This window comes from Heterodontus francisci, unplaced genomic scaffold (genome assembly GCF_036365525.1).
Source record: "Heterodontus francisci isolate sHetFra1 unplaced genomic scaffold, sHetFra1.hap1 HAP1_SCAFFOLD_1270, whole genome shotgun sequence".
Taxonomy (NCBI): Eukaryota; Metazoa; Chordata; class Chondrichthyes; order Heterodontiformes; family Heterodontidae; genus Heterodontus; species Heterodontus francisci.
This window is the reverse complement of record NW_027141805.1, coordinates 58,822-73,741: the sequence shown is the minus strand read 5'-3', so window position 1 is coordinate 73,741 and position 14,920 is coordinate 58,822. Positions and strand designations below refer to the sequence as shown.

The 14,920-nt window shown below is 47.6% G+C and overlaps 1 long non-coding RNA gene across 1 annotated transcript in view; it reads left to right on the top strand.

Annotated features, from left to right (window-relative positions):
* LOC137364724 (uncharacterized) overlaps positions 1-13,218 on the top strand; it is a 45,817-nt gene extending 32,599 nt beyond the window's left edge. Inside the window, exon 2 of the long non-coding RNA XR_010973189.1 lies at positions 12,473-13,218. This is a non-coding gene — a long non-coding RNA (uncharacterized lncRNA). The remainder of the gene's footprint in view (positions 1-12,472) is intronic.
* The last annotated feature ends 1,702 nt before the right edge of the window (positions 13,219-14,920 follow it).

Sequence of the window (14,920 nt, the reverse complement as noted above, 5' to 3'; positions counted from 1 at the left end):
GCTGTCTTTCTGTGGAGTCCAGATTGCCTGTACTGTGTCAGAGGGTGGGATATATTACTTATGCTTGCTGTCTCTCTGTGGAGTACGGGTTGCCTGTACTGTGTCAGAGGGTGGGTATATTACTAATACTTGCTGTCTCTCTGTGGAGTACGGGTTGCCTGTACTGTGTCAGAGGGTGGGTATATTACTAATACTTGCTGTCTCTCTGTGGAGTACAGATTGCCTGTACTGTGTCAGAGGGCGGGGTATATTACTAATACTTGCTGTCTCTCTGTGGAGTACAGATTGCCTGTACTGTGTCAGAGGGTGGGGTTTATTACTAATGCTTGCTGTCTCTCTGTGGAGTACGGGTTGCCTGTACTGTGTCAGAGGGTGGGATATATTACTAATACTTGCTGTCTCTCTGTGGAGTACAGATTGCCTGTACTGTGTCAGAGGGTGGGATATATTACTTATGCTTGCTGTCTCTCTGTGGAGTACGGGTTGCCTGTACTGTGTCAGAGGGTGGGGTATATTACTAATACGTGCTGTCTCTCTGTGGAGTACAGGTTGCCTGTACTGTGTCAGAGGGTGGGATATATTACTAATACTTGCTGTCTCTCTGTGGAGTACGATATGCCTGTACTGTGTCAGAGGGTGGGTGTATTACTAATACTTGCTGTCTCTCTGTGGAGTACGGGTTGCCTGTACTGTGTCAGAGGGTGGGGTATATTACTAATACGTGCTGTCTCTCTGTGGAGTACAGATTGCCTGTACTGTGTCAGAGGGTGTGATATATTACTAATACTTGCTGTCTCTCTGTGGAGTACAAGTTGCCTGTACTGTGTCAGAGGGTGTGATATATTACTAATACTTGCTGTCTCTCTGTGGAGTACAGGTTGCCTGTACTGTGTCAGAGGGTGGGATATATTACTAATACTTGCTGTCTCTCTGTGGAGTACGATATGCCTGTACTGTGTCAGAGGGTGGGTGTATTACTAATACTTGCTGTCTCTCTGTGGAGTACGGGTTGCCTGTACTGTGTCAGAGGGTGGGGTATATTACTAATACGTGCTGTCTCTCTGTGGAGTACAGATTGCCTGTACTGTGTCAGAGGGTGTGATATATTACTAATACTTGCTGTCTCTCTGTGGAGTACAAGTTGCCTGGACTGTGTCAGAGGGTGTGATATATTACTAATACTTGCTGTCTCTCTGTGGAGTACAGGTTGCCTGTACTGTGTCAGAGGGTGGGATATATTACTAATACTTGCTGTCTCTCTGTGGAGTACGATATGCCTGTACTGTGTCAGAGGGTGGGTGTATTACTAATACTTGCTGTCTCTCTGTGGAGTACGGGTTGCCTGTACTGTGTCAGAGGGTGGGGTATATTACTAATACGTGCTGTCTCTCTGTGGAGTACAGATTGCCTGTACTGTGTCAGAGGGTGTGATATATTACTAATACTTGCTGTCTCTCTGTGGAGTACAAGTTGCCTGTACTGTGTCAGAGGGTGTGATATATTACTAATACTTGCTGTCTCTCTGTGGAGTACAGGTTGCCTGTACTGTGTCAGAGGGTGTGATATATTACTTATGCTTGCTGTCTCTCTGTGGAGTAAGGGTTGCCTGTACTGTGTCAGAGGGTGGGATATATTACTAATACGTGCTGTCTCTCTGTGGAGTACAGGTTTCCTGTACTGTGTCAGAGGGTGGGATATATTACTAATACTTGCTGTCTCTCTGTGGAGTACGATATGCCTGTACTGTGTCAGAGGGTGGGTGTATTACTAATACTTGCTGTCTCTTTGTGGAGTACGGGTTGCCTGTCCTGTGTCAGAGGGTGTGATATATTACTAATACTTGCTGTCTCTCTGTGGAGTACAGATTGCCTGTACTGTGTCAGAGGGTGTGATATATTACTAATACTTGCTGTCTCTCTGTGGAGTACAGGTTGCCTGTACTGTGTCAGAGGGTGGGATATGTTACTAATACTTGCTGTCTCTCTGTGGAGTACAGATTTCCTGTACTGTGTCAGAGGGTGTGATATATTACTAATACTTGCTGTCTCTCTGTGGAGTACAAGTTGCCTGTACTGTGTCAGATGGTGTGATATATTACTAATACTTGCTGTCTCTCTGTGGAGTACAGGTTGCCTGTACTGTGTCAGAGGGTGGGATATATTACTAATACTTGCTGTCTCTCTGTGGAGTACGATATGCCTGTACTGTGTCAGAGGGTGGGTGTATTACTAATACTTGCTGTCTCTCTGTGGAGTACGGGTTGCCTGTACTGTGTCAGAGGGTGGGGTATATTACTAATACGTGCTGTCTCTCTGTGGAGTACAGATTGCCTGTACTGTGTCAGAGGGTGTGATATATTACTAATACTTGCTGTCTCTCTGTGGAGTACAAGTTGCCTGTACTGTGTCAGAGGGTGTGATATATTACTAATACTTGCTGTCTCTCTGTGGAGTACCAGTTGCCTGTACTGTGTCAGAGGGTGTGATATATTACTAATACTTGCTGTCTCTCTGTGGAGTACAGGTTGCCTGTACTGTGTCAGAGGGTGTGATATATTACTAATACTTGCTGTCTCTCTGTGGAGTACAGGTTGCCTGTACTGTGTCAGAGGGTGGGATATATTACTAATACTTGCTGTCTCTCTGTGGAGTACAGGTTGCCTGTACTGTGTCAGAGGGTGTGATATATTACTAATACTTGCTGTCTCTCTGTGGAGTACAAGTTGCCTGTACTGTGTCAGAGGGTTTGATATATTACTAATACTTGCTGTCTCTCTGTGGAGTACAGGTTGCCTGTACTGTGTCAGAGGGTGGGGTTTATTACTAATGCTTGCTGTCTCTCTGTGGAGTACAGATTGCCTGTACTGTGTCAGAGGGTGGGATATATTACTTATGCTTGCTGTCTCTCTGTGGAGTACGGGTTGCCTGTACTTTGTCAGAGGGTGGGTATATTACTAATACTTGCTGTCTCTCTGTGGAGTACAGATTGCCTGTACTGTGTCAGAGGGTGGGATATATTACGAATACTTGCTGTCTCTCTGTGGAGTACAGATTGCCTGTACTGTGTCAGAGGGTGGGATATATTACTTATGCTTGCTGTCTCTCTGTGGAGTACGGGTTGCCTGTACTGTGTCAGAGGGTGGGTATATTACTAATACTTGCTGTCTCTCTGTGGAGTACGGGTTGCCTGTACTGTGTCAGAGGGTGGGTATATTACTAATACTTGCTGTCTCTCTGTGGAGTACAGATTGCCTGTACTGTGTCAGAGGGCGGGGTATATTACTAATACTTGCTGTCTCTCTGTGGAGTACAGATTGCCTGTACTGTGTCAGAGGGTGGGGTTTATTACTAATGCTTGCTGTCTCTCTGTGGAGTACGGGTTGCCTGTACTGTGTCAGAGGGTGGGATATATTACTAATACTTGCTGTCTATCTGTGGAGTACAGATTGCCTGTACTGTGTCAGAGGGTGGGATATATTACTTATGCTTGCTGTCTCTCTGTGGAGTACGGGTTGCCTGTACTGTGTCAGAGGGTGGGATATATTACTAATACGTGCTGTCTCTCTGTGGAGTACAGGTTGCCTGTACTGTGTCAGAGGGTGGGATATATTACTAATACTTGCTGTCTCTCTGTGGAGTACGATATGCCTGTACTGTGTCAGAGGGTGGGTGTATTACTAATACTTGCTGTCTCTCTGTGGAGTACGGGTTGCCTGTACTGTGTCAGAGGGTGGGGTATATTACTAATACGTGCTGTGTCTCTGTGGAGTACAGATTGCCTGTACTGTGTCAGAGGGTGTGATATATTACTAATACTTGCTGTCTCTCTGTGGAGTACAAGTTGCCTGTACTGTGTCAGAGGGTGTGATATATTACTAATACTTGCTGTCTCTCTGTGGAGTACAGGTTGCCTGTACTGTGTCAGAGGGTGGGGTTTATTACTAATGCTTGCTGTCTCTCTGTGGAGTACAGATTGCCTGTACTGTGTCAGAGGGTGGGATATATTACTTATGCTTGCTGTCTCTCTGTGGAGTACGGGTTGCCTGTACTTTGTCAGAGGGTGGGTATATTACTAATACTTGCTGTCTCTCTGTGGAGTACAGATTGCCTGTACTGTGTCAGAGGGTGGGATATATTACTAATACTTGCTGTCTCTCTGTGGAGTACAGATTGCCTGTACTGTGTCAGAGGGTGGGATATATTACTTATGCTTGCTGTCTCTCTGTGGAGTACGGGTTGCCTGTACTGTGTCAGAGGGTGGGTATATTACTAATACTTGCTGTCTCTCTGTGGAGTACGGGTTGCCTGTACTGTGTCAGAGGGTGGGTATATTACTAATACTTGCTGTCTCTCTGTGGAGTACAGATTGCCTGTACTGTGTCAGAGGGCGGGGTATATTACTAATACTTGCTGTCTCTCTGTGGAGTACAGATTGCCTGTACTGTGTCAGAGGGTGGGGTTTATTACTAATGCTTGCTGTCTCTCTGTGGAGTACGGGTTGCCTGTACTGTGTCAGAGGGTGGGATATATTACTAATACTTGCTGTCTCTCTGTGGAGTACAGATTGCCTGTACTGTGTCAGAGGGTGGGATATATTACTTATGCTTGCTGTCTCTCTGTGGAGTACGGGTTGCCTGTACTGTGTCAGAGGGTGGGATATATTACTAATACGTGCTGTCTCTCTGTGGAGTACAGGTTGCCTGTACTGTGTCAGAGGGTGGGATATATTACTAATACTTGCTGTCTCTCTGTGGAGTACGATATGCCTGTACTGTGTCAGAGGGTGGGTGTATTACTAATACTTGCTGTCTCTCTGTGGAGTACGGGTTGCCTGTACTGTGTCAGAGGGTGGGGTATATTACTAATACGTGCTGTGTCTCTGTGGAGTACAGATTGCCTGTACTGTGTCAGAGGGTGTGATATATTACTAATACTTGCTGTCTCTCTGTGGAGTACAAGTTGCCTGTACTGTGTCAGAGGGTGTGATATATTACTAATACTTGCTGTCTCTCTGTGGAGTACAGGTTGCCTGTACTGTGTCAGAGGGTGGGATATATTACTAATACTTGCTGTCTCTCTGTGGAGTACGATATGCCTGTACTGTGTCAGAGGGTGGGTGTATTACTAATACTTGCTGTCTCTCTGTGGAGTACGGGTTGCCTGTACTGTGTCAGAGGGTGGGGTATATTACTAATACGTGCTGTCTCTCTGTGGAGTACAGATTGCCTGTACTGTGTCAGAGGGTGTGATATATTACTAATACTTGCTGTCTCTCTGTGGAGTACAAGTTGCCTGTACTGTGTCAGAGGGTGTGATATATTACTAATACTTGCTGTCTCTCTGTGGAGTACAGGTTGCCTGTACTGTGTCAGAGGGTGGGATATATTACTAATACTTGCTGTCTCTCTGTGGAGTACGATATGCCTGTACTGTGTCAGAGGGTGGGTGTATTACTAATACTTGCTGTCTCTCTGTGGAGTACGGGTTGCCTGTACTGTGTCAGAGGGTGGGGTATATTACTAATACGTGCTGTCTCTCTGTGGAGTACAGATTGCCTGTACTGTGTCAGAGGGTGTGATATATTACTAATACTTGCTGTCTCTCTGTGGAGTACAAGTTGCCTGTACTGTGTCAGAGGGTGTGATATATTACTAATACTTGCTGTCTCTCTGTGGAGTACAGGTTGCCTGTACTGTGTCAGAAGGTGTGATATATTACTTATGCTTGCTGTCTCTCTGTGGAGTAAGGGTTGCCTGTACTGTGTCAGAGGGTGGGATATATTACTAATACGTGCTGTCTCTCTGTGGAGTACAGGTTTCCTGTACTGTGTCAGAGGGTGGGATATATTACTAATACTTGCTGTCTCTCTGTGGAGTACAATATGCCTGTACTGTGTCAGAGGGTGGGTGTATTACTAATACTTGCTGTCTCTCTGTGGAGTACGGGTTGCCTGTCCTGTGTCAGAGGGTGTGATATATTACTAATACTTGCTGTCTCTCTGTGGAGTACAGATTGCCTGTACTGTGTCAGAGGGTGTGATATATTACTAATACTTGCTGTCTCTCTATGGAGTACAGGTTGCCTGTACTGTGTCAGAGGGTGGGATATGTTACTAATACTTGCTGTCTCTCTGTGGAGTACAGATTTCCTGTACTGTGTCAGAGGGTGTGATATATTACTAATACTTGCTGTCTCTCTGTGGAGTACAAGTTGCCTGTACTGTGTCAGATGGTGTGATATATTACTAATACTTGCTGTCTCTCTGTGGAGTACAGGTTGCCTGTACTGTGTCAGAGGGTGGGATATATTACTAATACTTGCTGTCTCTCTGTGGAGTACGATATGCCTGTACTGTGTCAGAGGGTGGGTGTATTACTAATACTTGCTGTCTCTCTGTGGAGTACGTGTTGCCTGTACTGTGTCAGAGGGTGGGGTATATTACTAATACGTGCTGTCTCTCTGTGGAGTACAGATTGCCTGTACTGTGTCAGAGGGTGTGATATATTACTAATACTTGCTGTCTCTCTGTGGAGTACAAGTTGCCTGTACTGTGTCAGAGGGTGTGATATATTACTAATACTTGCTGTCTCTCTGTGGAGTACAGGTTGCCTGTACTGTGTCAGAGGGTGTGATATATTACTTATGCTTGCTGTCTCTCTGTGGAGTAAGGGTTGCCTGTACTGTGTCAGAGGGTGGGATATATTACTAATACGTGCTGTCTCTCTGTGGAGTACAGGTTTCCTGTACTGTGTCAGAGGGTGGGATATATTACTAATACTTGCTGTCTCTCTGTGGAGTACGATATGCCTGTACTGTGTCAGAGGGTGGGTGTATTACTAATACTTGCTGTCTCTCTGTGGAGTACGGGTTGCCTGTCCTGTGTCAGAGGGTGTGATATATTACTAATACTTGCTGTCTCTCTGTGGAGTACAGATTGCCTGTACTGTGTCAGAGGGTGTGATATATTACTAATACTTGCTGTCTCTCTGTGGAGTACAGGTTGCCTGTACTGTGTCAGAGGGTGGGATATGTTACTAATACTTGCTGTCTCTCTGTGGAGTACAGATTTCCTGTACTGTGTCAGAGGGTGTGATATATTACTAATACTTGCTGTCTCTCTGTGGAGTACAAGTTGCCTGTACTGTGTCAGAGGGTGTGATATATTACTAATACTTGCTGTCTCTCTGTGGAGTACAAGTTGCCTGTACTGTGTCAGAGGGTGTGATATATTACTAATACTTCCTGTCTCTCTGTGGAGTACAGATTGCCTGTACTGTGTCAGAGGGTGGGATATATTACTAATACTTCCTGTCTCTCTGTGGAGTACAGATTGCCTGTACTGTGTCAGAGGGTGGGATATATTACTAATGCTTGCTGTCTCTCTGTGGAGTCCGGGTTGCCTGTACTGTGTCAGATGGTGGGATATATTACTAATACTTGCTGTCTCTCTCTGGAGTACGGGTTGCCTGTACTGTGTCAGAGGGTGGGATATATTACTGATACTTGCTGTCTCTCTGTGGAGTACAGATTGCCTGTACTGTGTCAGAGGGTGGGATATATTACTAATACTTGCTGTCTCTCTGTGGAGTACGGGTTGCCTGTACTGTGTCAGAGGGTGGGTATATTACTAATACTTGCTGTCTCTCTGTGGAGTACGGGTTGCCTGTACTGTGTCAGATGGTGGGGTGTATTACTAATACTTGCTGTCTCTCTATGGAGTATGGGTTGCCTGTACTGTGTCAGAGGGTGGGTATATTACTAATACTTGCTGTCTCTCTGTGGAGTACGGGTTGCCTGTACTGTGTCAGAGGGTGGGTATATTACTAATACTTGCTGTCTCTCTGTGGAGTACAGATTGCCTGTACTGTGTCAGAGGGCGGGGTATATTACTAATACTTGCTGTCTCTCTGTGGAGTACAGATTGCCTGTACTGTATCAGAGGGTGGGGTTTATTACTAATGCTTGCTGTCTCTCTGTGGAGTACGGGTTGCCTGTACTGTGTCAGAGGGTGGGATATATTACTAATACTTGCTGTCTCTCTGTGGAGTACAGATTGCCTGTACTGTGTCAGAGGGTGGGATATATTACTTATGCTTGCTGTCTCTCTGTGGAGTACGGGTTGCCTGTACTGTGTCAGAGGGTGGGTATATTACTAATACTTGCTGTCTCTCTGTGGAGTACAGATTGCCTGTACTGTGTCAGAGGGTGGGATATATTACTAATACTTGCTGTCTCTCTGTGGAGTACAGATTGCCTGTACTGTGTCAGAGGGTGGGATATATTACTTATGCTTGCTGTCTCTCTGTGGAGTACGGGTTGCCTGTACTGTGTCAGAGGGTGGGTATATTACTAATACTTGCTGTCTCTCTGTGGAGTACGGGTTGCCTGTACTGTGTCAGAGGGTGGGTATATTACTAATACTTGCTGTCTCTCTGTGGAGTACAGATTGCCTGTACTGTGTCAGAGGGCGGGGTATATTACTAATACTTGCTGTCTCTCTGTGGAGTACAGATTGCCTGTACTGTGTCAGAGGGTGGGGTTTATTACTAATGCTTGCTGTCTCTCTGTGGAGTACGGGTTGCCTGTACTGTGTCAGAGGGTGGGATATATTACTAATACTTGCTGTCTCTCTGTGGAGTACAGATTGCCTGTACTGTGTCAGAGGGTGGGATATATTACTTATGCTTGCTGTCGCTCTGTGGAGTACGGGTTGCCTGTACTGTGTCAGAGGGTGGGGTATATTACTAATACGTGCTGTCTCTCTGTGGAGTACAGGTTGCCTGTACTGTGTCAGAGGGTGGGATATATTACTAATACTTGCTGTCTCTCTGTGGAGTACGATTTGCCTGTACTGTGTCAGAGGGTGGGTGTATTACTAATACTTGCTGTCTCTCTGTGGAGTACGGGTTGCCTGTACTGTGTCAGAGGGTGGGGTATATTACTAATACGTGCTGTCTCTCTGTGGAGTACAGATTGCCTGTACTGTGTCAGAGGGTGTGATATATTACTAATACTTGCTGTCTCTCTGTGGAGTACAAGTTGCCTGTACTGTGTCAGAGGGTGTGATATATTACTAATACTTGCTGTCTCTCTGTGGAGTACAGGTTGCCTGTACTGTGTCAGAGGGTGGGATATATTACTAATACTTGCTGTCTCTCTGTGGAGTACGATATGCCTGTACTGTGTCAGAGGGTGGGTGTATTACTAATACTTGCTGTCTCTCTGTGGAGTACGGGTTGCCTGTACTGTGTCAGAGGGTGGGGTATATTACTAATACGTGCTGTCTCTCTGTGGAGTACAGATTGCCTGTACTGTGTCAGAGGGTGTGATATATTACTAATACTTGCTGTCTCTCTGTGGAGTACAAGTTGCCTGTACTGTGTCAGAGGGTGTGATATATTACTAATACTTGCTGTCTCTCTGTGGAGTACAGGTTGCCTGTACTGTGTCAGAGGGTGGGATATATTACTAATACTTGCTGTCTCTCTGTGGAGTACGATATGCCTGTACTGTGTCAGAGGGTGGGTGTATTACTAATACTTGCTGTCTCTCTGTGGAGTACGGGTTGCCTGTACTGTGTCAGAGGGTGGGGTATATTACTAATACGTGCTGTCTCTCTGTGGAGTACAGATTGCCTGTACTGTGTCAGAGGGTGTGATATATTACTAATACTTGCTGTCTCTCTGTGGAGTACAAGTTGCCTGTACTGTGTCAGAGGGTGTGATATATTACTAATACTTGCTGTCTCTCTGTGGAGTACAGGTTGCCTGTACTGTGTCAGAGGGTGTGATATATTACTTATGCTTGCTGTCTCTCTGTGGAGTAAGGGTTGCCTGTACTGTGTCAGAGGGTGGGATATATTACTAATACGTGCTGTCTCTCTGTGGAGTACAGGTTTCCTGTACTGTGTCAGAGGGTGGGATATATTACTAATACTTGCTGTCTCTCTGTGGAGTACGATATGCCTGTACTGTGTCAGAGGGTGGGTGTATTACTAATACTTGCTGTCTCTCTGTGGAGTACGGGTTGCCTGTCCTGTGTCAGAGGGTGTGATATATTACTAATACTTGCTGTCTCTCTGTGGAGTACAGATTGCCTGTACTGTGTCAGAGGGTGTGATATATTACTAATACTTGCTGTCTCTCTGTGGAGTACAGGTTGCCTGTACTGTGTCAGAGGGTGGGATATGTTACTAATACTTGCTGTCTCTCTGTGGAGTACAGATTTCCTGTACTGTGTCAGAGGGTGTGATATATTACTAATACTTGCTGTCTCTCTGTGGAGTACAAGTTGCCTGTACTGTGTCAGATGGTGTGATATATTACTAATACTTGCTGTCTCTCTGTGGAGTACAGGTTGCCTGTACTGTGTCAGAGGGTGGGATATATTACTAATACTTGCTGTCTCTCTGTGGAGTACGATATGCCTGTACTGTGTCAGAGGGTGGGTGTATTACTAATACTTGCTGTCTCTCTGTGGAGTACGGGTTGCCTGTACTGTGTCAGAGGGTGGGGTATATTACTAATACGTGCTGTCTCTCTGTGGAGTACAGATTGCCTGTACTGTGTCAGAGGGTGTGATATATTACTAATACTTGCTGTCTCTCTGTGGAGTACAAGTTGCCTGTACTGTGTCAGAGGGTGTGATATATTACTAATACTTGCTGCCTCTCTGTGGAGTACAGGTTGCCTGTACTGTGTCAGAGGGTGTGATATATTACTTATGCTTGCTGTCTCTCTGTGGAGTAAGGGTTGCCTGTACTGTGTCAGAGGGTGGGATATATTACTAATACGTGCTGTCTCTCTGTGGAGTACAGGTTTCCTGTACTGTGTCAGAGGGTGGGATATATTACTAATACTTGCTGTCTCTCTGTGGAGTACGATATGCCTGTACTGTGTCAGAGGGTGGGTGTATTACTAATACTTGCTGTCTCTCTGTGGAGTACGGGTTGCCTGTCCTGTGTCAGAGGGTGTGATATATTACTAATACTTGCTGTCTCTCTGTGGAGTACAGATTGCCTGTACTGTGTCAGAGGGTGTGATATATTACTAATACTTGCTGTCTCTCTGTGGAGTACAGGTTGCCTGTACTGTGTCAGAGGGTGGGATATGTTACTAATACTTGCTGTCTCTCTGTGGAGTACAGATTTCCTGTACTGTGTCAGAGGGTGTGATATATTACTAATACTTGCTGTCTCTCTGTGGAGTACAAGTTGCCTGTACTGTGTCAGAGGGTGTGATATATTACTAATACTTGCTGTCTCTCTGTGGAGTACAAGTTGCCTGTACTGTGTCAGAGGGTGTGATATATTACTAATACTTGCTGTCTCTCTGTGGAGTACAGGTTGCCTGTACTGTGTCAGAGGGTGGGATATATTACTAATACGTGCTGTCTCTCTGTGGAGTACAGATTGCCTGTATTGTGTCAGAGGGTGTGATATATTACTAATACTTGCTGTCTCTCTGTGGAGTACCAGTTGCCTGTACTGTGTCAGAGGGTGTGATATATTACTAATACTTGCTGTCTCTCTGTGGAGTACAGGTTGCCTGTACTGTGTCAGAGGGTGTGTTATATTACTAATACTTGCTGTCTCTCTGTGGAGTACAGGTTGCCTGTACTGTGTCAGAGGGTGGGATATATTACTAATACTTGCTGTCTCTCTGTGGAGTACAGGTTGCCTGTACTGTGTCAGAGGGTGTGATATATTACTAATACTTGCTGTCTCTCTGTGGAGTACAAGTTGCCTGTCCTGTGTCAGAGGGTTTGATATATTACTAATACTTGCTGTCTCTCTGTGGAGTACAGGTTGCCTGTACTGTGTCAGAGGGTGGAGTATATTACTAATACTTGCTGTCTCTCTGTGGAGTACAGGTTGCCTGTACTGTGTCAGAGGGTGGGATATATTACTAATACTTGCTGTCTCTCTGTGGAGTTCAAGTTGCCTGTACTGTGTCAGAGGGTGGGATATATTACTAATACTTGCTGTCTCTCTGTGGAGTACAGGTTGCCTGTACTGTGTCAGAGGGTGGGATATATTACTAATACTTGCTGTCTCTCTGTGGAGTACAAGTTGCCTGTACTGTGTCAGAGGGTGGGATATATTACTAATACTTGCTGTCTCTCTGTGGAGTACAGGTTGCCTGTACTGTGTCAGAGGGTGGGATATATTACTAATACTTGCTGTCTCTCTGTGGAGTACAGGTTGCCTGTACTGTGTCAGAGGGTGGGATATATTACTAATACTTGCTGTCTCTCTGTGGAGTTCAAGTTGCCTGTACTGTGTCAGAGGGTGGGATATATTACTAATACTTGCTGTCTCTCTGTGGAGTACAAGTTGCCTGTACTGTGTCAGAGGGTGTGATATATTACTAATACTTGCTGTCTCTCTGTGGAGTACAGGTTGCCTGTACTGTGTCAGAGGGTGGGATATGTTACTAATACTTGCTCTCTCTCTGCTCTGCTCTCGGTTTCAGCCTCGCTGGGAACAGGTTCAGCCGCGCCAAACGGAGGGACCTTCTGTCGTGCGGACCCTGCGCCTCGGACTCAACCCACCAGGCTTGACCCAAAGCCGGGCTCCGTAAATCCAGCGGGACAGAGCGAGAGCGAGAGAGGGAGGGTCGCTGATGTCGGACAGAGGTACACCAGACCGGTGGGCAGCAGGGACGAGAACGAGCTGGCGTTTGCCCAGCCCCTCTCACCGAGGGCAGCGCGGGAATGCCCCGGATTGCCCCTTTCACTCCGCGAGGGGCAGCTTCTTCCAATGGGTGTACCCTGGAAGCTCGCGAGGGCCGCCCGAGGGGACGGACAGAGGGAACCGCGAGTTCGACATCTCACCCGAAAGACGGAGACAGGTGACTCAAGCGTCGATGATCGTGGAGTGTATTGCTGAATTGTCTGCCTTCTTTTGTCCAGGCGTGCAAGGGGCGACGGGCGTTCCCTCCAGGAGCACGACCGCGGACGAAGCAAACTGGATCCCCGTCGTTCTCGGCTCCTTCCGGAACAGCTTCAGCCAAGGAAAGAACAGTCTTCGAACCCAAACTGTGAGGGCAGGGAGAGAGGGCGCGTTGCAGGGGAATTGGAAATCGGGTGGGATTCTGTTCCGAGCACTCATTATCCGCTCCCCTCGCAGATACACAGTCAACAACCAACCTCGGATCTGACTGGCTCCTGTCAAAGAAAATTCTGGGTCTTTTTACATCAATAAATCTTTTCATTTCTGCTTCGTCTGCCGTTTCCTGATCGACTCCGAAAGGTCAAATATCAAGCCCGACGCCGAGTCAGACAGTGATGAGCACTCACATCGAGGCCATTCGGCCCCTCCTCGAGTCGTTACACAGGAACAGGAGGGTCCCTTTCAGCCTCCCCCCCTCTCTCTCGAGCCTGTTACACAGGAACAGGAGGATCCCATTCAGCCCCAATCTCCCTCGAGCCTGTTACACAGGAACAGGAGGATCCCATTCAGCCCCAATCTCCCTCAAGCCTGTTGCACAGTAACAGGAGGATCCCATTCAGCCTCCCCTCCTCGAGCCTGTTACACAGGAACAGGAGGATCCCATTCAGCCTCCCCCCCCTCGAGCCTGTTGCACAGGAACAGGAGGATCCCATTCAGCCTCCCCTCCCTCGAGCCTGTTGCACAGGAACAGGAGGATCCCATTCAACACCCCCCTCCCTCGAGCCTGTGACACAGGGACAGGAGGATCCCATTCAGCCTCCCCCCTCGAACCTGTTACACAGGAACAGGAGGATCCCATTCAGCCTCCCCTCCCTCGAGTCTGTTACACAGGAACAGGAGGATCCCATTCAGCCTCCCCTCCCTCGAGTCTGTTACACAGGAACAGGAGGATCCAATTCAGCCTCCCCTCCCTCGAGCCTGTGACACAGGGACAGGAGGATCAAATTCAGCCTCCCCCTCCCTCGAGTCTGTTACACAGGAACAGGAGGATCCCATTCAGCCTCCCCTCCCTCGAGTCTGTTACACAGGAACAGGAGGATCCCATTCAGCCTCCCCCCTCGAGCCTGTTACACAGGAACAGGAGGATCCCATTCAGCCTCCCCCCTCGAACCTGTTACACAGGAACAGGAGGATCCCATTCAGCCTCCCCTCCCTCGAGTCTGTTACACAGGAACAGGAGGATCCCATTCAGCCTCCCCCCCCTCGAGCCTGTTACACAGGAACAGGAGGATCCCATTCAGCCTCCCCCCTCGAGCCTGTTACACAGGAACAGGAGGATCCCATTCAGCCTCCCCTCCCTCGAGTCTGTTGCACAGGAACGGGAGGATCCCATTCAGCCTCCCCTCCCTCGAGTCTGTTGCACAGCAACAGGAGGATCCCATTCAGCCTCCCCCCCCTCGAGCCTGTTACACAGGAACAGGAGGATCCCATTCAGCCCCCACCCCCTCGAGCCTGTTACAGAGGAACAGGAGGATCCCATTCAGCCCCCACCCCCTCGAGCCTGTTACACAGGAACAGGAGGATCCCATTCAGCCTCCACCCTCCCTCGAGCCTGTTACACAGGAACAGAAGGATCCCATTCAGCCTCCCCCCCCTCGAGCCTGTTACACAGGAACAGGAGGATCCCATTCAGCCCCCACCCCCTCGAGCCTATTACACAGGAACAGGAGGATCCCATTCAGCCGCCCCCTCCCTCGAGCCTGTTACACAGGAACAGGAGGATCCCATTCAGCTCACCCTCCCTCGAGCCTGTTACACAGGAACAGGAGGATCCCATTCAGCCCCCCTCCTCGAGCCTGTTACACAGGAACAGGAGGATCCCATTCAGCTCACCCTCCTCAAGTCTGTTACACAGGAACAGGAGGATCCCATTCAGCCCCCCTCCCTCGAGCCTGTTACACAGGAACAGGAGGATCCCATTCAGCCTCCCCCTCCTCGGGCCTGTTACACAGGAACAGGAGGATCCCAT